Consider the following 26,851-nt stretch of genomic DNA (forward strand, 5'->3'; position numbering starts at 1 on the left):
GCATCAGAAAACCTAGTCCAACGCTGAGTTTCTCTAGAGAAACACTACCCCTCCCAAACAATCTATGCTTTAAAGCAGTGTTAGTAATTATAGAAATAAAGGAAGGTAGGGGGTCCCATAACTGGAGTAAGACATAGTGGCATCAATGAGACCTATCAGGAGTACACCCAAAGCGTGTTTTGTGGCAACCGTCCAATTGACACTTGATGCGAAACGCGTGTGTGTTCCCTATAGGTGAGGTTTTATTGATGCCACTGTGTATTACTCCAGTTATGAATATTCTGGACTCTTCTTTTTCGAGTATTCGTCTTCAATCCTTAGGTATCAATGATTATGATCCTCTAATATTTTGCTTTAAATATCTAGGAGTGTGGTGCCATTGCCCACTGCATTTTATATTTTTTATATATCCGGCTTTGTGTGTCAATAGTTTTTAAGTTTTCACAATAATAAGATATTTTTATTTCCTTGTTGAGCTTTGCACATTTTCTGTATAGGTATTTTTTATTCTATTATGCAAATTGTCTTTAGGCGTTTAGCTCAGGATACTAAGCTGAATGTATTTATACTTCAATCACACGCAAAAATAATAAGTGGACAACACCTTTAACAAAAGTAACAGACAGTGCTTGAATTATAAAGAGACACAGCTAATTAATCAGATAAGAGTTGTGGAACAATTAGGATACAGACATGTCACACACAGAGCTCTACATGTCATTATTACTAGCCTGGCATACTAATGAAAAACTGAAATGGTGCAACTGACAGAAAGCAGTAGAGGAGGGTAAGTTTTGTGGGCATTGGCACTGCTTAAGATTGTCCTTCCTTTGGCTGGAAAATGCCATTTAGGCTGGAGTCACACACAACGGAGAAAAATATGGGCCGTATTTTACGGCCGTAATACGCATAAATGGTCCCTAAATAGTGCTCCGCATGTCATCCGTTGTCAGGGTGTGGCCGCGTGTTTTTCTCATGTAAGCATCCGTATGTGATCCGTATAGCGTTTTTTTCTCGCAACCTTGCAAAATGGACATTTAACGGTTTTGAGGCCTGCACATAACTTAGCAAAAAATAATAGAAAAGAGCGGCACTCACCGGGTAGTGTAGTCAAGGCTTTTTTATAAAAGCATATCAGCGGGAGAACGGGTGCAAAAAGGAGATAGCAACGACGATTGTTTCGCGCTGCAAAGGCTCTTCCACAGGTTACAGGGTGAGCTGCAGCCGGCCAAGGAGGAAATACCCACAACCAGAAGTCAGGACCCCTCCCACCGATGCCGCTCACCTGCTGAGCAAACCACAAAACAACAAAAAAAAAAAAAAACACAATTCACATAAGTGAAAACAACAATATATAATACATATAATAGTACCATGAATACAAAAAGAAAAGAGAGAAAAAAAGCCCAAAAAGGCGAAAAAATTATAATTTTTCACAAAAATTTTTTTTTACAAAAAAATGTTTTTTTACAAAAAAAAATTCTTTTTCATTTCACAAAAAACAGACATGTCAATCCTCTCATTAAGTCCCGTACGCTCTAAAGCACAGGTTTGCATAATCCACCTGGCCTCTCTCTTCAGTAAATTCCTATTCAGATCACCTCCCCGTGAGGATAAAGTAACCCTTTGTATGCCAGCAAATGATAATGCATCGGGATTGCCACCGTGTGCTTCTCTCATATGGATAATAAGTCTAGGGACCCCTTTGCCTGTCAAAATGGAATTGAAGTGCTCCCTAAACCTAACATAAAGAGGACGTATAGTTTTTCCTATGTAAAAAAACTTGCAAGGACAAAATAAAACATAAACAACATGAGTGGTTTTGCATGAAATAAAATCAGTGACATAATGAGTTTCCGCACCTATACGTAAACAACGGTCAAGAATGTGATGAGAACAAAACGGACACTGCCCACATCGATAATTACCTTTCGGGGGCATCAAATTGAGCCAATTACTATGTGGGTCTTCCATGCGATTATGTACAAGAATATCCTTTAACCCCTTAAGCCCCAAGGGTGGTTTGCACGTTCATGACCGGGCCAATTTTTACAATTCTGACCACTGTCCCTTTATGAGGTAATAACTCTGAAACGCTTCCATGGATCCCGGTGATTCTGACAGTGTTTTCTCGTGACATATTGTACTTCATGTTAGTGGTAAAATTTCATTCAAATAACTTGCGTTTATTTGTGAAAAAAACGGAAATTTGACGAAAATTTTGAAAATTTCGCAATTTTCCAACTTTGAATTTTTATGCCCTTAAATCACAGAGATACGGCACACAAGAAACTTGATAATTAACATTTCCCACATGTTTACGTTACATCAGCACAATTTTGGAACCAAATTTTGTTTTTGTTAGGAAGTTATAAGGGTTAAAAATTGACCAGCGATTTCTCATTTTTGCAACACCATTTTATTTTTACGGACCACATCACATTTGAAGCCACTTTGAGGGGTCTATATGATAGAAAATACCCAAAAGTGACACCATTCTAAAAACTGCACCCCTTAAGGTGCTCAAAACCACATTCAAGAAGTTTATTAACCCTTTAGGTGCATCACAGGAATTTTTTGAATATTTTTAAAAAAATGAACATTTAACTTTTTTTCACAAAAAAAATAATTCAGATTAAGTTTTTTTTATTTTACCAAGGGTAAGGCCGGAGTCACACTGGCAAGGAATACGGGCGCGTAAGAGGCGCAAAAAACACGCATTACACACGGACAAATGATTCTCTATGGGGTCACTCGCACCAGGCGTATATTTCTCATCCGTATCCTATGCTGCGATTGTCAGCATACTACGCCCGTAGTACGTCAATGCAAGTCTATGGGTGCGCAAAAAATACGCATTACACATGGACCACACATGTGACTTGCGAGAAATACGCACCAGGTGTCTTTTAGCAAAGCCGGCAATTCAGTGCGCTATACAGTAAACTCACACTGAAACAAAGGAAAATTACCAAGTGATGTACACGAACCACAGTTGATGAATGTGTGTATAAGAAAAATTAGTAAAAACCAAAGAAAATATAGCAAAAATAATATTTATTATAAATTTGGACACAATATGCGACTACAATAGATAAAAAACATGTAGAAATGTTATAATATGACAAAAGGAACCCGTAGGTGTATTAATACTCTTATAGCATATTATGTTAGTCTCACCACTGTACAAAAAGGGTTTTTGTATAGGATGTAAATTCAGCATATATAATAAAGTCCCCAAATACAGCAACAAAAATGTGTAAAAGTGCAAAAAAAAAAATATATATATATATATAGATGCAATGATAAAATTAACAAATATGACTGCATCAAGATATGTGATGTGATACACAGAAAAGGAAAAAATAATAAAAAATAAAAAAATAATAAAATATATGAAAAGCAAATATATATTAATACGAGAGGTGAATGAACGCAAAATGTGAACAAAATTTAAGCTGCTGAGATAATAAAGTGAAAAATACTGAACTCACAAAGGAGTGCTAGAATACGCAATACATGGGGAAATGCTTATATATACAATTTAGACACTGAACAAAAAGCTATGAAATGAGTAAGGTATCAAACCCTTTCTGAAATATAAGAAGCATAAGACCCAATACAATAAAATAAACTGCTATACAGCGCTGTCTGGCAATAATAAATCAGCACAGAAAAATAGTATGTAACGGTAATATAATAGGATGAATTACCATAGAGCGCTACATAGCAGAAAAGGGGCAACACTAAAATGCAATCGGCAAAAAAAGCGTTTATATCAACAAAGATCTAGCGCACTATATGCACAATAGAAGAGAAATCCAGCGCTCTTATAGTACAGAAAGCATATGACCCAATATGTTAGAATGGGCTGCCATATGGCACTAAATATAGAGAGTGAGCCAGCTCAAGAAAGAACTTGTACAAGTCACTATGCAGTGAGCAAGATAGCTGGCGCTCAATGGTAAGACATATAGCTTTAATACAATAGACCGCCTTGCAGCGCTATGTAGTAAAAATGGGCCAGCAAGGGATGGCAATCACTAACATAGAGCAATGTACATGGTGTCTAGCGCCCAAAAGTAAAAAGTGCATGTAACCTAACAAAGCATAACATATTACCCAATAAGCTGAATAGAAGACAGTGGTGGAAACGGGTTGCCAGAATAACGCGCCCCGACGCGCGTTTCGGAAGAACTCCTTCGTCCTTATTTTTTATTATTTTTTCCTTTTCTGTGTATCACATCACATATCTTGATGCAGTCATATTTGTTAATTTTATCATTGCATCTATATATATATATATATATATATATATATATATATTTTATTTTTTTTTTTTGCACTTTTACACATTTTTGTTGCTGTATTTGGGGACTTTATTATATATGCTGAATTTACATCCTATACAAAAACCCTTTTTGTACAGTGGTGAGACTAACATAATATGCTATCAGAGTATTAATACACCTACGGGTTCCTTTTGTCATATTATAACATTTCTACATGTTTTTTATCTATTGTAGTCGCATATTGTGTCCAAATTTATAATAAATATTATTTTTGCTATATTTTCTTTGGTTTTTACTAATTTTTCTTATACACACATTCATCAACTGTGGTTCGTGTACATCACTTGGTAATTTTCCTTTGTTTCATTCATACCGGATGGTCTGCCATCCAACCTTAAAGGAACACATTGCTAATTTATTAAACTACATATAATATATAATTTATTAATTCATCATATATTGTTGGAGTGTCCTTTTTCTTTTTTCCTTTTTTTAGTAAACTCACACTGACAGTTTTAATAAAGAAACGAATGAATAGATATTTACACATAGAATACATATATATATATATATATATATATATATATGCATTCTATGTGTCTATATCTATTCTTTGGTTTCTGTTATAAACCCTGTCATAGGGCTCCATTATATGTCCATTTTGCAAGCCTGCGAGAAAATCTCGCCATACGGATGCCATACGGATTGCATACGGATGCTGACATGCGCAAAATACGCGACCACACCTTGATTACGGATGACATACGGAGCACTATTTAGGGGTCTGTCATCCATATTACGCATGTAAAATACTGACCGTATTTTGCGTCGGTTAGTGTGACCCCAGCCTAACAGGAGAAATTGGACTGCAAAATTCATTCTGCAATTTGTCCTTAGTACGCTGATGCCTGATATGTGGGGGGGGAACCACTGTTTCGGTGCATGGCAGAGCTCAGAAGGGAAGGAGCGCCGTTTGACTTTTTCAATGCAAAATTGGCTGGAATTCAGATCGGACGCCATGTCACGTTTGGAGAGCCCCTGATGTACCTAAACAGTGGAAACCCCCCACAAGTGACCCCATTTTGGAAACTAGACCCCCCAAGGAACTTATCTAGATATGTGGTGAGAACTTTGAACCCACAAAAGCTTCACAGAAGTTTATAACGTACAGCGGTACAATTAAAAAATCACATTTTTTCCACAAAAATGATCTTTTCACCCTCAATTCTTATTTTTCCAAGGGTAGCAGGACCCTAAAAGTTATTGTGCTGGAATTGAGATCGGACACCATGTCGCGTTTGGAGAGCCCCTGATGTACCAAAACAGTGGAAACCCCCCACAAATGACACCATTTTGGAAACTAGACCCCTCAAGGAACTTATCTAGATGTGTGGTGAGCACTTTGACCCCTCCAGTGCTTCACAGAAGTTTATAACGCCCGGGCGTGAAAATAAAAAAAATCGTATTTTTTCCACAAACATGATCTTTTAGTCACCAATTCTTTTATTTTCCCAAGGGTACCAGGAGAAATTGGACCCCAAAAGTTGTTGTCCAATTTGTCCTGAGTACGTTGATACCCCATATGTGGGAGAAAACTACTGTATGGGCACACGTCGGGTCTCGGAAGGGAAGTAGTGACGTTTTGGAATGCAGACTTTGATGGAATGGTCTGCGGGTGTCATGTTGCTTTTGGAGAGCCCCTGATGTACCTAAACAATGGAAACCCCCCACAAATGACCCCATTTTGGAAATTAGACCCCCTAAGGAACTTATCTAGATGTGTGGTGAGCACTTTGAACCCCCAAGGGCTTCACAGAAGTTTATAATGCCCGGGCATGAAAATAAAAAAATCGTATTTTTTCCACAAACATGATCAATTAGTCCCCGATTTTTTTTATTTTCCCAAGGGTAACAGGAGAAATTGGACCCCAAAAGTTGTTGTCCAATTTGTTCTGAGTACGCTGATACCCCATATGTGGGAGAAAACTACTATATGGGCACACGTCGGGTCTCGGAAGGGAAGTAGTGACGTTTTGGAATGCAGACTTTGATGGAATGGTCTGTGGGTGTCATGTGCGTTTGGAGAGCCCCTGATGTACCTAAACTATTGAAACTCCCCAAAAGTGACCCCATTTTGGAAACTAGACCCCCTAAGGAACTTATCTAGATGTGTGGTGAGCACTTTGAACCCCCAAGTGCTTCACAGAAGTTTATAACACCCGGGCGTGAAAATAAAAAAATCATTTTTTTCCACAAAAATGATATTTTTGCCCCCAATTTTTTATTTTCCTAAGGGTAACAGGGGAAATTGGACCCCAAAAGTTGTTTTGCAATTTGTCCTGAGTAGGCTGAGACCCCATATGTGGGGGTAAAACACTGTTTGGGCACATGGCAGAGCTTGGAAGGGAAGGACCACCATTTGACTTTTTCAATTCAGAATTGGCTGGAATTGAGATCAGACGCCATGTTGCATTTGGAGAGCACCTGATGTGCCCAAACAGTGGAAACGCCCAATTCTAACTCCAACCCTAACCCCAACACACCCCTAACCCTAATCTCAGCCCTAACCCTAGCCCTAACCCTAATGGGAAAATGGAAATAAATACACTTTCTTTTAATTTTATTATTTTTCCCTAACTAAGGGGGTGATAATGGGGGGTTTGATTTACCATCTATGGGTATGTGCACACGTTGCAGAAAATTTCTGCACAAAAACCTGAATCCCTTCCCAGAAACCGCACCTATTTTTCCGCTGCGTTTTTTGCGCGGTTTTGATGTGTTTTTGATGCGTTTTTTACCGCAGCGGTTTCTAAAAGCATGGGAGAAGCCTAAACCGCGGAAAAAACCGCAAAATTAATGTGCATGCTGCGTTTTTTACCGCGATGCAGTTTTTTCGCGGTTAAAAACGCACCAATGTGCACAGAAAGTGCAAAATGCATAGAAATGACTGTGCAGCTTATTTTTAGCGGTTTTATAGTGAAAACCGCGGTAAAAACCGCTAAAAAAACGCTGTGTGAACACAGCCTATGGCGGTTTTTATGTTTGGCAGCTGTCACACGCTAAAAGACGCTTTTTATTGCAAAAAGAGTTTTTGCATCACCACATATTGAGAGCTATAATTTTTCCGTATTTTGACCCACTGAGTCATGTGAGGTCTTATTTTTTGCGGGACGAGTTGACGTTTTTATTGGTACCATTTTCGGGCATGTGACATTTTTTGATCGCTTTATATTCCGATTTTTGGGACGCAGAATGAACAAAAACCAGCGTTTCATGAATTTCTTTTGGGGGGGTGCGTTTACACCGTTCCACGTGCAATAAAATTGATAAAGCGGCTTTATTCTTCGGGTCAGTATGGTTACCTCATGTAGGTCTTTTTTATGTTTTGGCGCTTTTATGCAATGAAAACTATTTTATATAAAAAATTATTTTTGCATCGCTTTATTCTGCGAGCGATAACTTTTTTATTTTTTCGCTGATGATGCTGTATCATGGCTCGTTTTTTGCGGGACAAGATGACGTTTTCAGCGGTACCATGGTTATTTATATGCGTCTTTTTGATCGCGCGTTATTCCACTTTTTGTTCGGCGGTATGATAATAAATCATTATTTTTTGCTTCGCTTTTTATTTTTATTTTTTAAGGGGTTCACTAAAGGGGTTAACTAATGGGACAGTTTTATAGGGCAGGTCGTTACGGACGCGGCGATACCAAATATGTGTACTTTTATTGTTTTTTTTTTATTTCCAAAAAATGAATTTATTGGGGGAATATTTTTTTTTTCTAATTTATTTGGCAATTTTTAAAAAAATTATTTTTACACTTTTTTTTAACTTTATTACATTGTCCCAGGTGGGACATTACTGTCCTGTGACAGATCGCTGATCTGTCACATCACTGTGACAGATCAGCGATCTGTCACAGGCAGTGCAGCAGGCTTCCTCGTGCCTGCGCTTTGCAGGCACTGAGGAAGCCAGCTCCCTGCAGGCCCCCGAAGGTCCTCGTTGCCATCTTGGATTCGGGGGCCTGCAGGGAAGGAGCCCCCCGCAGCAGCGTTGCACACTGCGCTGCCGTGGGGGGCTCAGGGAAGCACGGAGGGAGCCCCCTCCCTGCCGATGCTTCCCTTTAACCCCCGGTACACCGCGATCGTGTTTGATCGCGGTGTGCAAGGTGTTAACGTGTCGGGGGCGGTCCATGACCGCCCCTGACACATTGTGCCAGGTGTCAGCTGTGATAATCAACTGACACCTGGCCGCGATCAGCGGCGCTCACCACGTGGGCGCCGCTGATCGCTATGACGTACTACCCCGTCCCTGGGAATTAAGTCCCAGGGCACATGGACGGGATAGTACGTCATATGGAATTAAGGGGTTAAACTGACACTTTTCCTACAAGTAAAAAGGGGACCTCTCTCCACCACTTCTGATAAATCAGTATCGTGACTTAAAATGTGCCAATTTTTACGGATTGCAGACCTGACTGCCCCGTCCATAGGACCAAAATCAAACAAAAAAACAAACCTCTTTTCATCCTTCTTGCAATTAACCCTTTTATTCATTCACCACTTGAGTTCTGATTAAACCTGGTCTGTGTTTTTTTAGCAGGTTTTCAGGGTAACCCCTCTTCAAAAATCTGTTATATAATTCTCACGACTGGTCAACAAAGCCTTTCTGAGTATTATTTATACGTTTTAGTCTAAGAAACTGACTATACAGTAAAGAATTTTTCATGTAAAAAGGGTGATAACTGTCATCGTGGAGCATGGCATTAGTGGATGATGGTTTACGAAAAACTGAAGTAAAGAGAGAACCCTCTCTAACCTCTAAAAAAAAGTCCAAAAATTCAATTGAGGTGCCCCCAAATTTGGAAGTAAATGACATATTCATGTCACCTAAATTGTTAAGATACTCCACAAAATTGTCAAATACATCTGGGGGGCCGTCCCACACAATGAATACATCGTCCACATATCTAATATACATCTTGATGTGTTTCAAAAAGACGTTAGAAAGTGAATAGATATGTCTGTTTTCAAAAACAGCCAAAAAAAGATTGGCGAAAGTGCACGCCACCGGAGTCCCCATCACGGTCCTGACCTGTTGTAGGTACCAAGTATTCTGAAATTTAAATGCATTGTGTCTCAAAACAAAACGGATCCCCTCACAAAGTCAATGAATGCAGCGTCTTTGTCCGTTGTGGCTAAAATTTCCCTTATCACATCTACCCCTAGATCCTGGGGAATCTTAGTGTAGAGACTTTCCACATCAATGGACACAAGAGAAAAACCAGGCTGCCATTCAAAATCATTGACAACTATCAAAAAATCTTTAGTGTCCTTTATATATGAGGGGATGTCGCCAAGAAGAGGACGAAGCAGCCAATCCATATACTAGGAGAGAGGTTCAGTGAGAGACCCTATCCCGGACACAATGGGTCGGCCGGGAGGACAAGACATAGACTTATGTATTTTAGAATACAGTACCAATAGGGTTTTTTGGGGAACTCCGGTAGCAAGCGTTTTGCTAATTTCTTGGGAATGACCCCTAATTCGACATATCTCCTGAGAAAAGAACGAAGATCATTTTAAAATTTTCCTGTGGGATCATTTTTAAGCTTCATGTAAGTATTAACATCAGAAAGTTGTCTGGTGGCTTCATTCAAATAAAGTGACCTTGGTAACAGCACCGTGCTGCCACCTTTATCTGCGGTTCTTACCACAACATCAGACCACTTGGTGATCTCTGAAAAAGCTCGCTTTTCCTCAGGAGATAAATTAGACGGAGTCCTCTTGCAAACCAAAGCCTCCACATCCTTCAATACCTGCGTTTCAAACAAATCAATCACATTGCCTGGAGAAATCGGACTGCACATAATTTAAATCATCAGCACCAACCCTATTTATTGCCTCAACATCAGGTGGCAGCCTTCAATCTGCCCATTTTGGTGCTGTGCTTGTGTTGGTGTCTTGGTGATTGGTAGCAAACATGTCAGACACACTTTAGTTCACCCCAACTGACCGTGTTCTCTTCAACTGGGTTTTGTCCCGCCGCTTTGGTAAGCCAGACCCAGTGACTGTGGATCCGAGGAGGAGGAGACGCATGTGGGCTGGGTTTTGTACCGCCGCTTTGGCCAGCCATACCCAGTGATTGTGGATCCGAGGAGGAAGAGACGCATGTGGGTCCATCCACTTTTGAGGCAACGACTGACAAGAGGTCAATTTCACCGCCTCTATTCTTCTCTGCGGGATCATCCTGAAAAATTTTACCAATACTGTCGCATGAGCTTTGCAACATTTGATCTACTCTTGGAGACAGTGCGCCCTGGGATAACCTTTCAGGACACAAGGATGCACAAAGCTATATCTGCAGAGGAGCGACTTCTACTCACATTACGGTATGTACTACACAACCACATTCTCTATGTTCATGATGTGTTGCCCAAAGTATGTTTTTTTTTAACTAAGTTTAATGCCCTCATCTTATTCCAGATATATATAAACTTACAGATCAGAATGTTATGTGTAATATGTACTGAATATCTCATAGTGATTGAGCGACCAAATATATGTGTGTTAGTAGATATGAATCACTAACAACTTTGGTATGTGTGTACCTGGTGTTTTGTTAATTTGTGCATTCTAAAATGTTCCAATTCTGTTGTTCTTCAGCTTCCTGTCCACTGGCTGTCTTATGCTGCCCTCTACCATGAGTTTCTCATTGGAAGATCTACCATTTCTGGCATAGTCAGGTCGACATGTAGTCAAATATGGTCAAGACCACATCAACTCGTCATGCCCCAGCCCAGTATGGAAGACTGGTTGAGGATATCAAGGGACTTTGAAGAGGAATGCCAGTTTCCTAATTGTATTGGAGCCCTTGATGGCAAACATATCCGGGTGCGTAAGCTGACGAACTCTGGCTCCCAATTCTTCAATTATAAACAATACTTTTCTGTTGTATTGTTGGTTCTGGCCGACCCTCAATACAAGTTTATAATTGTTGACATTGGGGCCTATGGAAGGACGGGAGACTCTAGAGTCTTCAATACTTCCTTTATGGGTCGGCGGCTACGCACCAACCAGTTCGATCTACCACCACCACGCCAGCTACCAGGCTCCACGCAAGAATCAGTCCCTTATGTCCTTGTGGCAGATGAGGCGTTTCAGTTAACGAGAAATGTCATGAGGCCATATCCCCGGCGCAGCCTGGACCACCGGCGCAGAATTTTTAACTCGCGCCTATCACGTGCTTGGCGACTGGTGGAGTGTTCCTTTGGCATTCTTTGGGCCAAATGGCGGGTCCTACAGTCTGCCATTCAGCTGAGTGAACAAAATGTAAATGAAGTAATTAAAGCATGTGGCGTTCTTCATAACTTCACCAGGATACATGATTGCTCCTCCTCTGCTGATGGTGTGTGTGGGTCAGACAATGTACGTAGGGCAAGACCACCTATCAACCCTCAACGTAGACCGCTCTCTGGGTTCAAAGTGCGTGATATTTTCACAAATTACTTTATGTCACCTGAGGGGGGAACTTCTTGGCAAGAGCATGCTGTGTCTATGTTGTAAATTTTTCTTTTTGGCCTTTGGGAAACTACAGTTGTGGCCAAAAGTATTGACACCCCTGCAACTTTGTCAGATAATACTCAGTTTCTTCCTGAAAATGATTGCAAACACAAATTCTTTGGTATTATTATCTTCATTTAATTTGTCTTAAATGAAAAAACACAAAAAGAATTGTCCTAAAGCCAAATTGGATATAATTCCACACCAAACATAAAAAAGAGGGTGGACAAAAGTATTGGCACTGTTCGAAAAATCATGTGATACTTCTCTAATTTGTGTAATTAACAGCACCTGTAACTTACCTGTGGCACCTAACAGGTGTTGGCAATAACTAAATCACACTTGCAGCCAGTTAACATGGATTAAAGTTGACTCAACCTCTGTCCTGTGTCCTTGTGTGTACCACATTGAGCATGGAGAAAAGAAAGAAGACCAAAGAACTGTCTGAGGACTTGAGAAACCAAATTGTGAGGAAGCATGAGCAATCTCAAGGCTACAAGTCCATCTCCAAAAACCTGAATGTTCCTGTGTCTACCGTGCGCAGTGTCATCAAGATTTTTAAAGCCCATGGCACTGTGGCTAACCTCCCTAGATGTGGACGGAAAAGAAAAATTGACAAGAGATTTCAACGCAAGATTGTGTGGATGTTGGATAAAGAACCTCGACTAACATCCAAACAAGTTCAAGCTGCCCTGCAGTCCGAGGGTACAACAGTGTCAACCCGTACTATCCGTCGGCGTCTGAATGAAAAGGGACTGTATGGTAGGAGATCCAGGAAGACCCCACTTCTTACCCCGAGACATAAAAAAGCCAGGCTGGAGTTTGCCAAAACTTACCTGAAAAAGCCTAAAACGTTTTGGAAGAATGTTCTCTAGTCAGATGAGACAAAAGTAGAGCTTTTTGGGCAAAGGCATCAACATAGAGTTTACAGGAGAAAAAAAGAGGCATTCAAAGAAAAAAACACGGTCCCTACAGTCAAACATGGCGGAGGTTCCCTGATGTTTTGGGGTTGCTTTGCTGCCTCTGGCACTGGACTGCTTGACCGTGTGCATGGCATTATGAAGTCTGAAGACTACCAACAAATTTTGCAGCATAATGTAGGGCCCAGTGTGAGAAAGCTGGGTCTCCCTCAGAGGTCATGGGTCTTCCAGCAGGACAATGACGCAAAACACACTTCAAAAAGCACTAGAAAATGGTTTGAGAGAAAGCACTGGAGACTTCTAAGGTGGCCAGCAATGAGTCCAGACCTGAATCCCATAGAACACCTGTGGAGAGATCTAAAAATGGCAGTTTGGAGAATGCACCCTTCTAATATCAGAGACCTGGAGCAGTTTGCCAAAGAAGAATGGTCTAAAATTCCAGCAGAGCATTGTAAGAAACTCATTGATGGTTACCGGACGCGGTTGGTCGCAGTTATTTTGGCTAAAGGTTGTGCAACCGAGTATTAGGCTGAGGGTGCCAATACTTTTGTCTGGCCCATTTTTGGAGTTTTGTGTGAAATGATCAATGTTTTGCTTTTTGCTTCATTCTCTTTTGTGTTTTTTCATTTAAGACAAGTTAAATGAAGATAATAATACCAAAGAATTTGTGTTTGCAATCATTTTCAGGAAGAAACTGAGTATTACCTGACAAAATTGCAGGGGTGTCAATACTTTTGGCCACAACTGTATATATATTACAACCCCTTATGTCTTTTCTCGGTTTCTAAATCACTGTGTAAGCATATGGCAACATGTCATGATGTACAGTAAGTGCATCATTGATAAAGACAACAATAATTGAAAGTTAAAACTTTTTATGTATCCTTTTTTTCAAGACCTTGTGAAACCATATTCGAGCCATATTTTATTTAGCAAAATGGCCATAATTGGCCTTAGAACAAAAAAAAGATAAAATGTTACAATACAGCAATAAACACAAAAAAACACACAAACTTATAAATTGTAGTATGTGGGGGGGGGAGGAGGCGGCAGCCCAGCCTGTGTTGCCTGATGGCTAGTTTGGCCAACTTGTCCCTCGGCCTGTGTGGGGGCATACTCTTGCCCATGATGGAGGTAGTGGGCCGGCTCATGGGCTTGAGGTGGATACTGGGGCACTGTGATATTGGAGACGACTCTCCTGTTGGGGCTGGTAGGGCCGTGAGTCTAAACCACCAAAATGACCATGTCGTCCCCAACCAGATTGGGACCAGCCTCCAACATTGGCTGGGAACAAGTGGCCATATTGATGTGCTGGGTTATACCCTGACATTTGGGAATGATGTTGCCAATGTTGGGTGGGGGGGGGGTGAGGTATAGGCCCACGTGTAGGAGGATCCTCAGATCCTGATTGAGCAAGCACTTGGGGGTGTGAGTTAAGACGCATGAGATTCCTGGGTGACAGCTGCCACCTCTCAGGAAACTCAAACACCTCATAAGGGGTATTGGGGGGTGTGCTTGCGTCAATTAGGATCTGAATGGATCCTTGCACACGTAGCCGCACCTCACGGGGAAGGGAACGAAGATAATGGGCAAGGCTGCGTGAGTACTCCTCCTCCCCATCATCAGTGGCAACTCTGGTAAGATAATTTTTGTCCCCTGTATCCACATTGGTCCTGATATCAGTGACAGGGATATGGCGCCTTCGTCTACCTCGCCGGTATGGCATAGCAGGCTGGGGGGAGCCCTCTAGCCTAACAGTTGGGCTGCTGCTGTTGCCCTGTTCATCATGGATGTCGGGTGGGGCTGCAGCTGACGGTCCTTGTAGTGGCTCTGTTCCTGGTGGTGGTGTTTCTGGTGGCGGGCCAGGATCTAGGGCAGGATCAGGTCGAGCAGGAGAAGTCACTTGGGCCTGGCTCCTTGGAAGGTCACAAGATGGGCCAGACACCTCAACCCCTCCACCTACAGGATCGAAGATGGCCTCTGAATCAGACCCTGTCTCCCTTTCAGTGAGGTTAGATTGAGTTCTGTGATTAAATATAAAATGTAGAAAAAGGAAAATTTGGATCGGGCCCTATAAAGCATTTGTGTCATGTGGTGTTTTTGGTATACTTCTGGTCTGAGATCCATAATTGGAGCGAGGAACGAGAGGCGGTCGAAATAAATATATTTCCGCTTTGTGGGAGCCGCAGAACCACTTCTTGCCCGCTGCTGGCGCTATGTAAGGCCAGTTTCACACGTCAGTGGCTCCGGTACATGTAGTGACAGTTTTCTCACGTACCGGAGACACTGACACACATAGAAACATTCTAATGAATGTGTCTATGCAGATGGCAGCGTGTTTTCACGGACCGTGTGTCCGTGTGCAAAATACGCTGACATGTCCTTTTTTGTACAACAGCACGGATCACACGGACCCATACAAGTCAATGGGTTCGTGTAAACACATACCGCACACGGATGGCATCCGTGTGCCATCCGTGTGCCGTCCGTTGCGCTTTTAGGAGTCATAGGGTTAATATTGAAACCAATTATTTCACTACACAGACAGCACACGGACAGCATACGGATCACACACGGATGGTACACATGGACATACGGATAGCACACGGATCACACACGGATGGCCTACGTATCCACACGGACACACGGATAGCTCCGATACCGTTTTTTCCGGTACCGGAATTATCTGGACGTGTGAAACCGCCCTAAAGAAAATAGGAAATATTTGTCTATTGTTCAATTTTTTACAACTACAAAAGACAGCTAAAACACATTGCATTGTGTTCCCCTTTCGATAAAAAAATCATTTTTTTTATATTGGCCAGATTTTTTACGGACCAAGTTTGATTTGAACTTGTGCTGTCTCTATTTTTTAATTATGCTTTATTTAATGATTTTTTTATTGTCTTGCTTTTTTTTTCATTTATTTAACACATTTGCCCCCTATGGTCTTAAAACACCTTTTTTTTCTTTGAGGGGGAGAGCATTTTATCATATTAATTTACTTTTCTTAATTTCAATAAATTTTTAGAAACTTATTAAACCAAGTCCAAGTTATGAACTCCCATGCAAAGGGGAGTAAACTAACAATTTAACATACATTCAATAAACTTCAAATAATATAAGGGAAGACAGGATTAGACTTTTTTAATGCTGACATCTCATTTAAATGGGGCTAGTATATTAGCCTCAGTAAGGCTAGTTTCACACTAGCGTTTTGGAGCGCAGCGACGGCCTGCGCACGGCCGCCGCTAAGCCCCGCCCCCTGCCGCGCCCCGCCGGTAGCTCCGCCCACCGGCGCATGACGCTGCATGCGCCCTGCGTCCCCTATCTTTATCACAGGGGGCGCAGGCCGTGCGCAGTATGCGTTTGGCGGCGCATGCGCCTTTTTGACGGTGCGCCGACGCAACCAAAATGCAGCAGGTTGCGTTTGGCGCAGGTCGGCGCACCGTCAAAAGGACGCATGCGCCGCCAAACGCATACTGCGCACGGCCTGCGCCCCTTGTGATAAAGATAGGGGACGCAGGGCGCATGCAGCGTCATGCGCCGGTGGGCGGAGCTACCGGCGGGGGCGCGGCAGGGGGCAGGGCTTAGCGGCGGCCATGCGCAGGCCGTCGCTGCACTCCAAAACGCTAGTGTGAAACTAGCCTTACAGTGGAAATTCAGCCTCCTGGCTGTATAGCAGAGCTAACTAATCCTCCTAGGACTCAGCAGCTTCTGCTCTCTACCTACACCCAACGATCACACGATCCCTGGGTCCAGAAGACAAAACACTGACAGTGCTTCCTACACTGCACACACAGCTCTTATTCAGTACTATGTATACATCAGGAAGGCAGAGATGGTAATATACCCTCTCTGCCTTTTCCACAGTTTGGCTGTGTCTGACACCTGATCATGTGCATGCAACTTATTCTGGATTGACGTTTTTAGTCTATGGATGGCCCGAAACAGGTTAAAGAAAGCGGAATCTGTCTTTGAGGCCCAACTAATCACATGGGATAGACGTTTTATATCTCTGATCTATCACATCCTGCCATTAGTTAAGAGCAAGAGGAATGCAATAAGACCCTGCAGGCCCTTTCTGCCAAGCCAGATACATCATGGGTCAGCATTTGTGGAACCATATCAAAGGGTAAGAAATAAGGCTCATCGACTAAAGTAGACGTACATAAGCCACACACAAAAACCTTCTACATTATTCTTTGTTATAGGTCATGAGATCATGCTATGTTTGAGAGGGCAAAAAAATTGCTGCAGTGTTATTTTGCTGTTCAGAAAAACATGGTAAGAATAGAGCCAAACCTCTACTGCATGTTCCTAAGTGCAGGTTAAGAAAGGATTGTAGTTTGATTGAATGAACTCTACTTTTTATTTTCATTACTTTTTATACATGAAGCCCAATATTTTTCATTTGAAGTTCTCTACAATTTCATTTCGGCATAACCTACTTGATATCTCATTTGCCCGCGCATTCACCGAGCGATGCCAGCTGGGTGTAATTGACTTTGAAATTTGACAATCCTTTTCCAAGCTGCATAAAAGCTAAACCATGAAACTCAAGGGTGTTAATGCTAAAATTTAAATATTTAAAGCACATAAATGGTCTGAAATGTATGCAGAAAATCTACGTGTAGTCAACCATGGCCAGACAATTGCGCATCCCTTTATATCTCCATCAATCTTCCCCTTTGCATGCAGTTCAGAGGTCTATTTTACACAACACTGGACGTTTACTAAAGCTGAAGCCTTCACAGCTCAATTTTATATGGATAAAAAAAAAAAAACAGAACTAAACTCAAGACCGCAATGGCTTCTCTGGAGACAACAGGAAGGACACAAGGACACTGAAAAAACAGCCAAGCTCAACTGTTAGGCTATGTGCGCACGTTGAGTATTTGCTTGCAGAAATTTCTGCAAGGTTTCTGCATCTCTTGGCAGGAAAAGCGCTGCGGCAAAAACATGCGTTTCTGCATGTGTTTTTGCCGCATTTCTGTATGCATTTTTGTACAGCGATGAAGGCTTTTTTGAGCTAAATAAATATATTTAAAAAAAAAGTTTTGTGATGTAATTTATTGGTTCAACACCACCTTTTTTATGCTGATGCAGTGTGGCATCAGATTAATAGGATTAGGGGTTGGTGTCAGCAGCTGTCATTGACACCTAGCTTAAGGCTTATTAATGAAAAGGTATCAGCCCGAAACCCTCATTACTAAGCTGATAAGTAAACACAAACACACATTGTCACCAGCCTATGTAGGATCATTAAAAGAATGAAAGTACATAGGCCGTAACCAGACAGCAACTATTAATTTTACAGTAATTAAAAAATATGAAATAAAAAAATGACGTGGGCTTCCGCATAAATTTAACAACCAGCAGAGGGAAAGCCGACATCTGGGGAAAAATGTTTAAAGCCTGGGAAGGGGGTAATACCCATTGAGCTTCCCAGGCTATTAATATCAGCTCACAGCTGTATACTTAGCCTTTACTGGCTATTAAAATGGGGACCCTAAAAGAAATGATGGGGGTCCCCCTATAATTAATAACCTGCAAACGCTATGCAGATAACTTCGGGCTGATATTATTGGCCTAGGAAGGGGCCATGGATATTGGTCCCCCAAGACTAAAAACCATCACCTCTAAGCCGCCCCAGAAAAGGCGCATCTATAAGATATGCCAATTCTGGTGCTTAGCCTCGCTCTTCCCACTAGTCCTGTAGCGGTGGCAAGTGGGGTTCATATTTGTGGGGTTGACGTCACCTTTGTATTGTCAGGCGACATCAAGCCCACAGGTTAGTCGCCTATAAGACACCTATCCATCAGTAACTCCATAGTGACATTGTATAAAAATACACGCAGAATGAAGTCCTTTATTTGAAATAATGACAGACTCCTTTAATGAATCTTACTTAAACCATACTCACCGAATGCCTAATCCACTGACGCCAGCGTCTCCTGCAACAAAAATAAAATAAACCACAATATTTCTCACCTATCCATAGAGAAGATAATCCATAATCTCCCATGACGATCCTGATCACTTTGAGAGCAGTCACATCAATGATGTAACTGCTCTCAATGTCAGACAGCGATACACTGACAGGAGGTAATCGCTCCCGCAGTGTATCACTGAGCTGTCGTGAGAGAGTTCACCAGAGTTCATAAGCTGATCAGCTCCGATGATTGTCCCTTATGACACCATTGCTGAGTGGGAAAGTTCTGACCCACCGGTGCCGTAAGTGAGAGCACCACAGCTGATGAACTCCGGTGAACTCTCTCATAGCAGCTCAGTGATACACTGCGGTAGCGATTACTTCTTGTTATCGTATCACCGGCAGCCGGATACAGCAGTCACATCTCCCGATGTGACTGTTCTACACCTGAGATCGCCGTGGGACACTCGGATTACGTGGACTATCGCGGACAGATGAGTATATGTTGGTTTATTATTTTACATTATTTCTAGGAGACGAGGGCGTCGGGGAGTTGGGTTTAGGTGAGTATAATGGGTTTTTATTTTTATTTGAAAATGTATGTAATTTAACTTTTTTTTTAAACTGTGAACACAGGTGCCGGCAGATGAGACTACGTCTCCCATCAGCGGCACCTGCTGTTACTGTTATCAGTGACAGCAGACCTAGCCCGATGGGAGCAATAGTCTCATTGGCCGACGCTTGCGGGTCACAGTCACAGTTGTGGGGTCCCTCTTACATTTGATAGCATGATCCCGCAGCGCTGTGACCAACAGTAAGGCCGGGATCACACTGGCGAGGAATACGGACGAGTGAGAGGTGTTAAAAGCACGCATTACACACGGACCAATGATTCTCTATGGGGCAGCTCCCATCAGCCGTATATTTCTCGTCTGTATTCTACGGTCCGTGCCAATCGCAGCATGCTGCGATTGTCAGCGTACCACGCCCGTAGTACACCAATGCAAGTCTATGGGTGCGCTAAAAATACACATTACACACGGACCAGATGTGTGACTTGCGAGAAATACCAGCAAAGTCTAGGAGATTTCAGAAATCTCATGCACACAGCTTGGTTGTTTTGTGCAATACCTTGGTTTTTGCCAAATGCAGCATGTCACTTCTATCAGTGTTTTTTCAGCGTTTTTCACCCATTGAAAGGAATGGGTGGTGCAAAAAAAGCTGAAAAAAAGCTGCAAAAAAATTAGGTTTTGCTGCTTTTTTTGTGCTAAAATGATGAAATCGTATCAGATTTTTTTATGCACTAAACTTCATCAGAATGCACAACGGACAAATGTACTCCGACAAAAACGCAGGAAAAAAGAAAGCACCAAAAATGAAGATAAAACGCATCAAAAAACGCAACCAAAACTAAGCAAAACCTGCTTTTTTGAAGACCAGACCAGTTATTTTGGTCTGACTTTGCTCAGAGTTTGATCACAGTGGCATCAGTTTTCCTCGTATGTGGAGACAAAAATAAAAGTTTATCCACCTTGTCCTTCCTGTCAGCCTGTGAACATTTGAGTGTGGTCCAATTTTTTTCATGGATTCATACACTTGAATTGCCGATTTTGATCCAACGTCTTGGATGAAAATTGGAAATACCTCCATTTTTTTCGGTGGACCTCTCAGTCCGAGGAAAAAAAAAAATCAGACGTGCACAGTCCAATAGAATATCATAGGTACGGGGGCGTGGCAGCTCACACAATGGCACACAAGCATGCTAACAGTCTGAAATCCCCTGCACCAGACTTCCCACCTCAGATGCCACAACCCAGGCGAACCAGAGGTCAGAAACAGCCCTCATCTATGAAGATGACAGACTTCTTCCCCAGGGACCCAAATGTAGCAGCAGAGAAGATGGCGTCATCCAGGGCCTCTTCACCCGGCTCCTCACACAAAAGCTCGCAGGTACTATCTGAATGGAGAGGGGGAGACGCTGGGGAGGCAGAATCTGCAGATATACCGCTTACTAAAAGAAAAATGTCTGAGGAAATCTCTGCAGGCTGACCTGAGGGTGATGGTGGAAGATCTTAAAGGGGAAATATCATCTCTGGGTGAACGCACAGACCACCTTGAATCCAAAATGGCTGAGCTCACTAAATCATATAACAGCCTGATTGATGAGTATGACACCCTAAAAGAGATGATTGCAGTCCGGAATAAAAACTGGGATCTGGAAGATAGGTCCCGTAAGAATAATTTTAAGATTTGGGGAGTCCCAGAGTCCATCTCAGACCGGGATCTGCCTAAGTTCTTTGATAAATTCCTGGGGAAAGTGCTTCCAGAATTGGAACCACATGAACTAATAGTTGATCGCATTCACAGAGTACCCAAACCAAAAGCTTTAAACCCCAGTCTCCCAAGAGATGTTTTGGCAAAAATACACTTTGCGGGCACTAAAGAAGCCATTATGCAAGCTCTAAGGAAAAGGCCTGCTATCCCAGAGGAGTTCCAGCGTCTCTCTGTTTTCCCTGACCTATCAGCAGGGAAACTTGCCAAAAGAAGGGAATTCAAACCATGCACTCCAGCTCTAATGAAGGAGGGCATAAGATACAGATGGTGCTTCCCAGAAAAGCTGATAATCCACAGAGGAGAAGACACCCATGTCTGCTTATTCCCACCCAAGGCAGAGAAATTGCCACTCTCATGGGGAATTACCTGTGAAGGATTGGGAGCATCGGCGATCCCCAAATATTAACTATCCCCAGAAGAGGCTGAGCCCAGAATGGGACACAGTCTGACCCTTGGGAAGAGATCCGCAAAATGGAAGCAGATGTGATCTGTATCCAAGAAACTCATCTACTGGAACCAGACACAAGTACCGTATATACTCGAATATAAGCTGAGATTTTCAGCCCATTTTTTTGGGCTGAAAGTCCCTCTCTCGGCTTATACACAAGTCATATACCAGGGGGTTGGCGGCAGAGGGGGGGGTGGGGGTGTAAAGTCATACTTACCCCCTCCTGGCACAGTCTCTGCAGCCCCCATGCTTCTCCCGGTCTCAGGCTCCTTCCTTCAGCGGTCACATGGCACCACTCATAAAAATCATGAATATGCGCATATTTATGACTTTAATGAGCGGCACCATGTGACCGCTGAAGGAAGGAGCCTGAGACTGGGAAAAGCAGGAGGCTGCAGAGACCGCACCAGGAGGGGGTAAGTATAAGCTATATTCACCAGTCCCCGGTCCATGGCTGCGCGCTGCTCTGTCCTCTCCTCCTCCACGTCCTCTGTCTGTGATGTTCAGGTCAGAGGGCGCGGTGACATAGTGCGCGCCGCGCCCTCTGCCTGAACATCACTGACAGGACGTGGAGGAGAGGACAGAGCAGCGCGCAGCCATGGAGCGGGGATCGGTAAATATCGCCAGTGCCGGGGTCCTGAGTCAGCCTGCTCAGGACACCGGCACCGGGCCCTCAGCGACGAGGTGAGTATGTCATTTTTTTTCATTTGCAGCGGCAGCAGCAGCAATATATGGGGGCATAAACTATGGAGCAGCATATGGGGGCATAAACTATGGCGCAGCATATGGGAGCATAATCTATGGAGCAGAATATGGGAGCATAATATATGGAGCAGCATATGGTGCATAATCTATGGAGCAGCATATGGGGGCATAATTATGGAGCAGCATATGGGGGCATAATTATGGAGCAGCATATGGGGGCGTAATCTATGGAGCAGCATATGGGGGCATAAACTATGGAGCAGCATATGGGGGCATAAACTTTGGAGCAGCATATGGGGGCATAAATTATGGAGCAGCATATGGGGGCATAAACTATGGAGCAGCATATGGGGGCATAATTATAGAGCAGCATATAAGGGCATAAATTATGGAGCAGCATATGGGCACATAATTATGGAGCAGCATATGGGGTGTAATCTATGGAGCAGCATATGGGGGCGTAATCTATGGAGCAGCACATGGGGGCATAATTATGGAGCAGCATATGGGGGCGTAATCTATGAAGCATATGGGGGCATAAACTATGGAGAATCTTATGGGGGCATAATCTATGGAGCACCTTATGGGGCAGCATATGGGCCATAATCTATGGAGCATTTTATGGGGGCATAATCTATGGAGCATTTTATGGGAGCATAATCTATGGAATATCTTAGGGGGCCATAACCTTTATGGGGCAGCATATGGGGCATTATTAACCATTGTGCAGCATTATATGGGGTGTATTTTGTATGGAGCATTTTATGGGGCCATCTTGGACTGTATATTATATGGGGCTCCTGATTCAATATGGATGTTCAAAAACATTTAGCCTACTGATGACTCAATTAATTTTACTTTTATTGGTATCTATTTTTATTTTTGAAATTTACCAGTAGCTGCTGCATTTTCCACCCAAGGCTTATACGCGAGTCGATAAGTTTTCCCAGTTTTTTGTGGCAAATTTAGGGGGGTCGGCTTATACATGGGTCGGTTTATACATGAGTATATACGGTAGAATAAACAATAATACATTCCCGCTCAGATTTTTTGCTCGCCACAATAACAAATGAGCTGGTGTGGGTATACTGGTTAAAAACTCCGTCCCGTATTCCTTTCATAACAAAATAGAAGACCCAGAGGGTAGATATATCATCCACTGCTCCCTAAATGGTGTCCAGTTTACGATGGCATCTGTTTATGCACCTAATTCTTCCAAGATTGGGTTCCTTAGATCCATTCTTCAAAAATTTAAAGACTTTGCTAAAGGTCTACAACTGATAGGGGGGATTTTAATCTTCCGATGAATAAATCACTAGACTGTTCCCATCCAGAGCGAAATAGGAAGGAAATGGGTTCCATTATTAAAAAATTTTGTCTTCATGATGTATGGATATACACGCATAGTTTAGAGAGGGATTATAATTTCTTTTCCCCAAGGCACAACTTTTAAGGGGGCTTTACACATAGCGATATCGCTAGCGATATCGCTAAAGCAACACCGATTTTTTGACTCAGCAGCGATATTGCTAGCGATATCGCTATGTGTGATAATTACCTCCGACCGACTCCCCCGCTGGCTATCGCTGATCGCACGAGATCGTCCACGTCCATTTCTCGTCGGCCGCTTCCTGCTGGCGCCGACGAGCAACGTGTGGACGTGAGCGGGAGGACGTCATCATCGCCGCATCTGAAAGGTAAGTAACAACCGCTGCTGCGTCGCTACGTCGCTGTGAGATCTGCCTGTTTGGCAGCTCACTAGCGACCATTTAGCGATGCACCAGCGATCCTGACCGGTCATATCGTGGTCAGGATCGCTGGTACATCGCTAAATGTAAAGGGGGCTTTACAGTCGCATTGATCTTTTTTGGTGATGATAACCTCGGTCTCAAGGGTAAATCTGCTGATATTGGTATTGCGTCATGGTCTGATCATGCCCCAATCTCTATACACATTGCAGATGCCTTATTAGTCCGAAGATCTTTTAAATGGAGACTCAACAAATATTTACTCTCTAAAAAATAAACATTAGATTTGGTTACAACAAAACTCCAGGAATTTTTCTCCACCAATGACAATGGGGCAACCTCTGACGAGATAGTTTTTGAGGCTCATAAAGCCTTTGTTAGGGGGATCTTCATAAAAGTGGCAGAAGTAGAAAAGAGAAATAGAGAAAAGAAATTATACAATCTATTAGAAATCTTAAGTAATCTAGAAATATTAAATAAAAAACACCCCTCAAGTAAAAAGGCTCAAGAAATAATTCAAACTAGGTAACAAATTAGGGGATTACTACTATTTACTTATGATAAAAATCTAAAGAAATCCAAATCACAATACTATGCCATGGGGGACAGGGAGGGGAAACTACTTGCCAGAAGGGTTAAAAAGAAGATGTGCAGAAGTAGGATAGACTTTTTGGATAAAAAGGACGGGTCCAGGGCATTCCACCCAATTGAGATTGCTAATGAATTTAGGCAACATTATAGTAAACTTTATAACTTAAGGGAGGATGCGGATGTCCCTCAAACTTCAATGGATGGAATTCGTAGTTATATTCAAAAATTACACCTTCCTGCAGTTTCATAATCCCAACTTGACCTTCTTAATGCACTCTTTAACCTCAAGGAAGCAATCTCGACATCTAAAAAGAACTCAGCTCCCGGTCCTGATGGTTTGTCCAATCTATACTTTGACCAATTCTCATCTATTCTATCCCCATTTTTACTTAAAACATTTATATATTGGCAAAGTAAAGGATCCATAAGCTCCCAGAACCTTGAAGCTAGTATTACAACCCTTCCTAAACCAGGAAAGAGCTCCAATTCTCTTAACAGCTTCCACCCTATATCCATTTTAAATTGTGATTTAAAACTTTATGCCAAAATTAATGCTAAATGACTGATGATGGTTCTGCCTGACTTGGCCGACTCAGATTAGGCTGGGTTTGTTCCAGGACGGCAGGCCAAATATGGAGTCCAATGCATCAATAGTATTCTGGAAACACTGGAAAAGAGAGGCTGGTGTTCCTCTGTCACTTGATGCCGAAAAGGCGTTTGACAGAGTTCAATGGAGCTACCTGGAGGAGGTTTCAAAGAAGCTTGGTTTGATAGGTCCAATTAAAGATGCAATTTTTTCCCTGTACTGAAACCCAGTTGAATCCGTTAATGCAGCATGTTTCCAGTCTGGGAGGTTCTCCATATCGAACAGGACTCGTCAGGGGTTCCCACTGTCACCAGTAATATTTGCGCTGGTAATGGAACTCCTGGCGGCCTCCATAAGAGCCAACCAGAATATTCATGGAATTTAGATAGGGACTGTGTACCATAAGGTTGGTCTTTAAGCTGATGACATTGTTATCGCATGTGAAAATGTTATGACCTCTCTAGAGGCCATTATGGAGAGTCTCTTGGATTTCTCAAAGGTGTCGTATTATAAACTGAATGCCAAAAAATTAACGGTATACAGAGCGGGGATAGAAAAGGACCTGCAATCTGAACTTCAAAGTACATTTCCGTTTATTTGGAATGAAGAAAATATGGTGTATTTGGGGAATAAAATAACCAAAACTAAAAAAAACTAGTACAACTATCACGGTCACGTGTGTCTGGACGCAGCGAGTACCGCAAGGCGAACCCATGACACGCGTGACCCTGGATACACCGCCTCCAGTAGGGCGAATTTAAATAATAAAAGGTGCAGCTGGATACACCGCCTCCAACTGGCGAATTTAGGTAATACGCGTTATATATACAGAAGTCTGGAAACCCCGCCTCCAGTAAGGCGAATTTAAATAATAAAGGGGAAACCTGGGTAACAATAACAATGGTGGGCCCTGCAATAGGGAATAGGGACGTGGAGACCTCCTGTACTCCCCTGAGCCTGTGTCCCTGCACTCCTAACGTTCCCTATGCCGGTTCCGCACCGGGCGACGCAAGCGTACCTCAAACCCTGACTCGCCCTGCACCTAAACCCTCACTAGGGAATTGGTCGGTGCGGAAACTAATCCCACCACTGCACTAAACACACATAAGGAAAAATGACAATACAGGGGGAACACCACTTAGCTTTGCTCTGTTGCGTACGCTCCTAGCAACAGAGCTCACCACCTGCGTGCATCTTCTCCTCCAACCAGATCCATCACCATAACCAGATCCATCACCCTAGTGCAGCCTTGGAGCAGAGTCCACCACCAGTTGCAGCTGCCCAGTAAACAGAGTCCCAAATATGAGTCCAGCTTCTGCCAAAAAGTCCAGCATGCTCGAGTCCAACTTTTCTGCCAAGAAGTCAAGCATGCTTGAGTCCAGCTTTCAGCAACCAAGTCCAGCATGCTGAGTGCAACTCTCACCATAGTCGCCACTCCACCAAGCCATGCAAGCACTTCCTGCTGACACCATAAACTGCGACTCCACCACGCCATGCCAGCCCTTCTTGCAGACCACATCGTTGGACTCCATCAATCCATGCCAGCACTCCCTGCAGACTCCATAGCTGACTCAACCACTTTGGCTGGGCTGCCCAGGACTCTCATTCAGCTCCTTCATCACCCAGGCTTGCTTCCCAAATGACGAACTATCAATATCACCAACGATCATCAAACACACCTGAAACTCTTTTATAGAGCCTCACACCTGATTTGTAATACGTGCACATT

At 42.8% G+C, this 26,851-nt stretch overlaps 1 protein-coding gene across 5 annotated transcripts in view; it reads right to left on the reverse strand.

The window, feature by feature from the left end:
- Positions 1 to 26,851, reverse strand: part of APBA1 (amyloid beta precursor protein binding family A member 1) — a 285,201-nt gene that overhangs the window by 198,029 nt on the left and 60,321 nt on the right. The window contains exon 2 of one of the 5 annotated variants that reach the window (XM_073543714.1): positions 1,099 to 1,288. The exons of the other annotated variants lie outside the window; for them this stretch is intronic. The gene's annotated coding sequence lies outside the window, so the exon portion shown is untranslated. The remainder of the gene's footprint in view (positions 1 to 1,098; positions 1,289 to 26,851) is intronic. 5 annotated transcript variants of the gene reach the window in all.

Source organism: Dendrobates tinctorius, unplaced genomic scaffold (genome assembly GCF_039654945.1).
Source record: "Dendrobates tinctorius isolate UK_male_01 unplaced genomic scaffold, ASM3965494v1 ptg000134l, whole genome shotgun sequence".
NCBI lineage: Eukaryota > Metazoa > Chordata > Amphibia > Anura > Dendrobatidae > Dendrobates > Dendrobates tinctorius.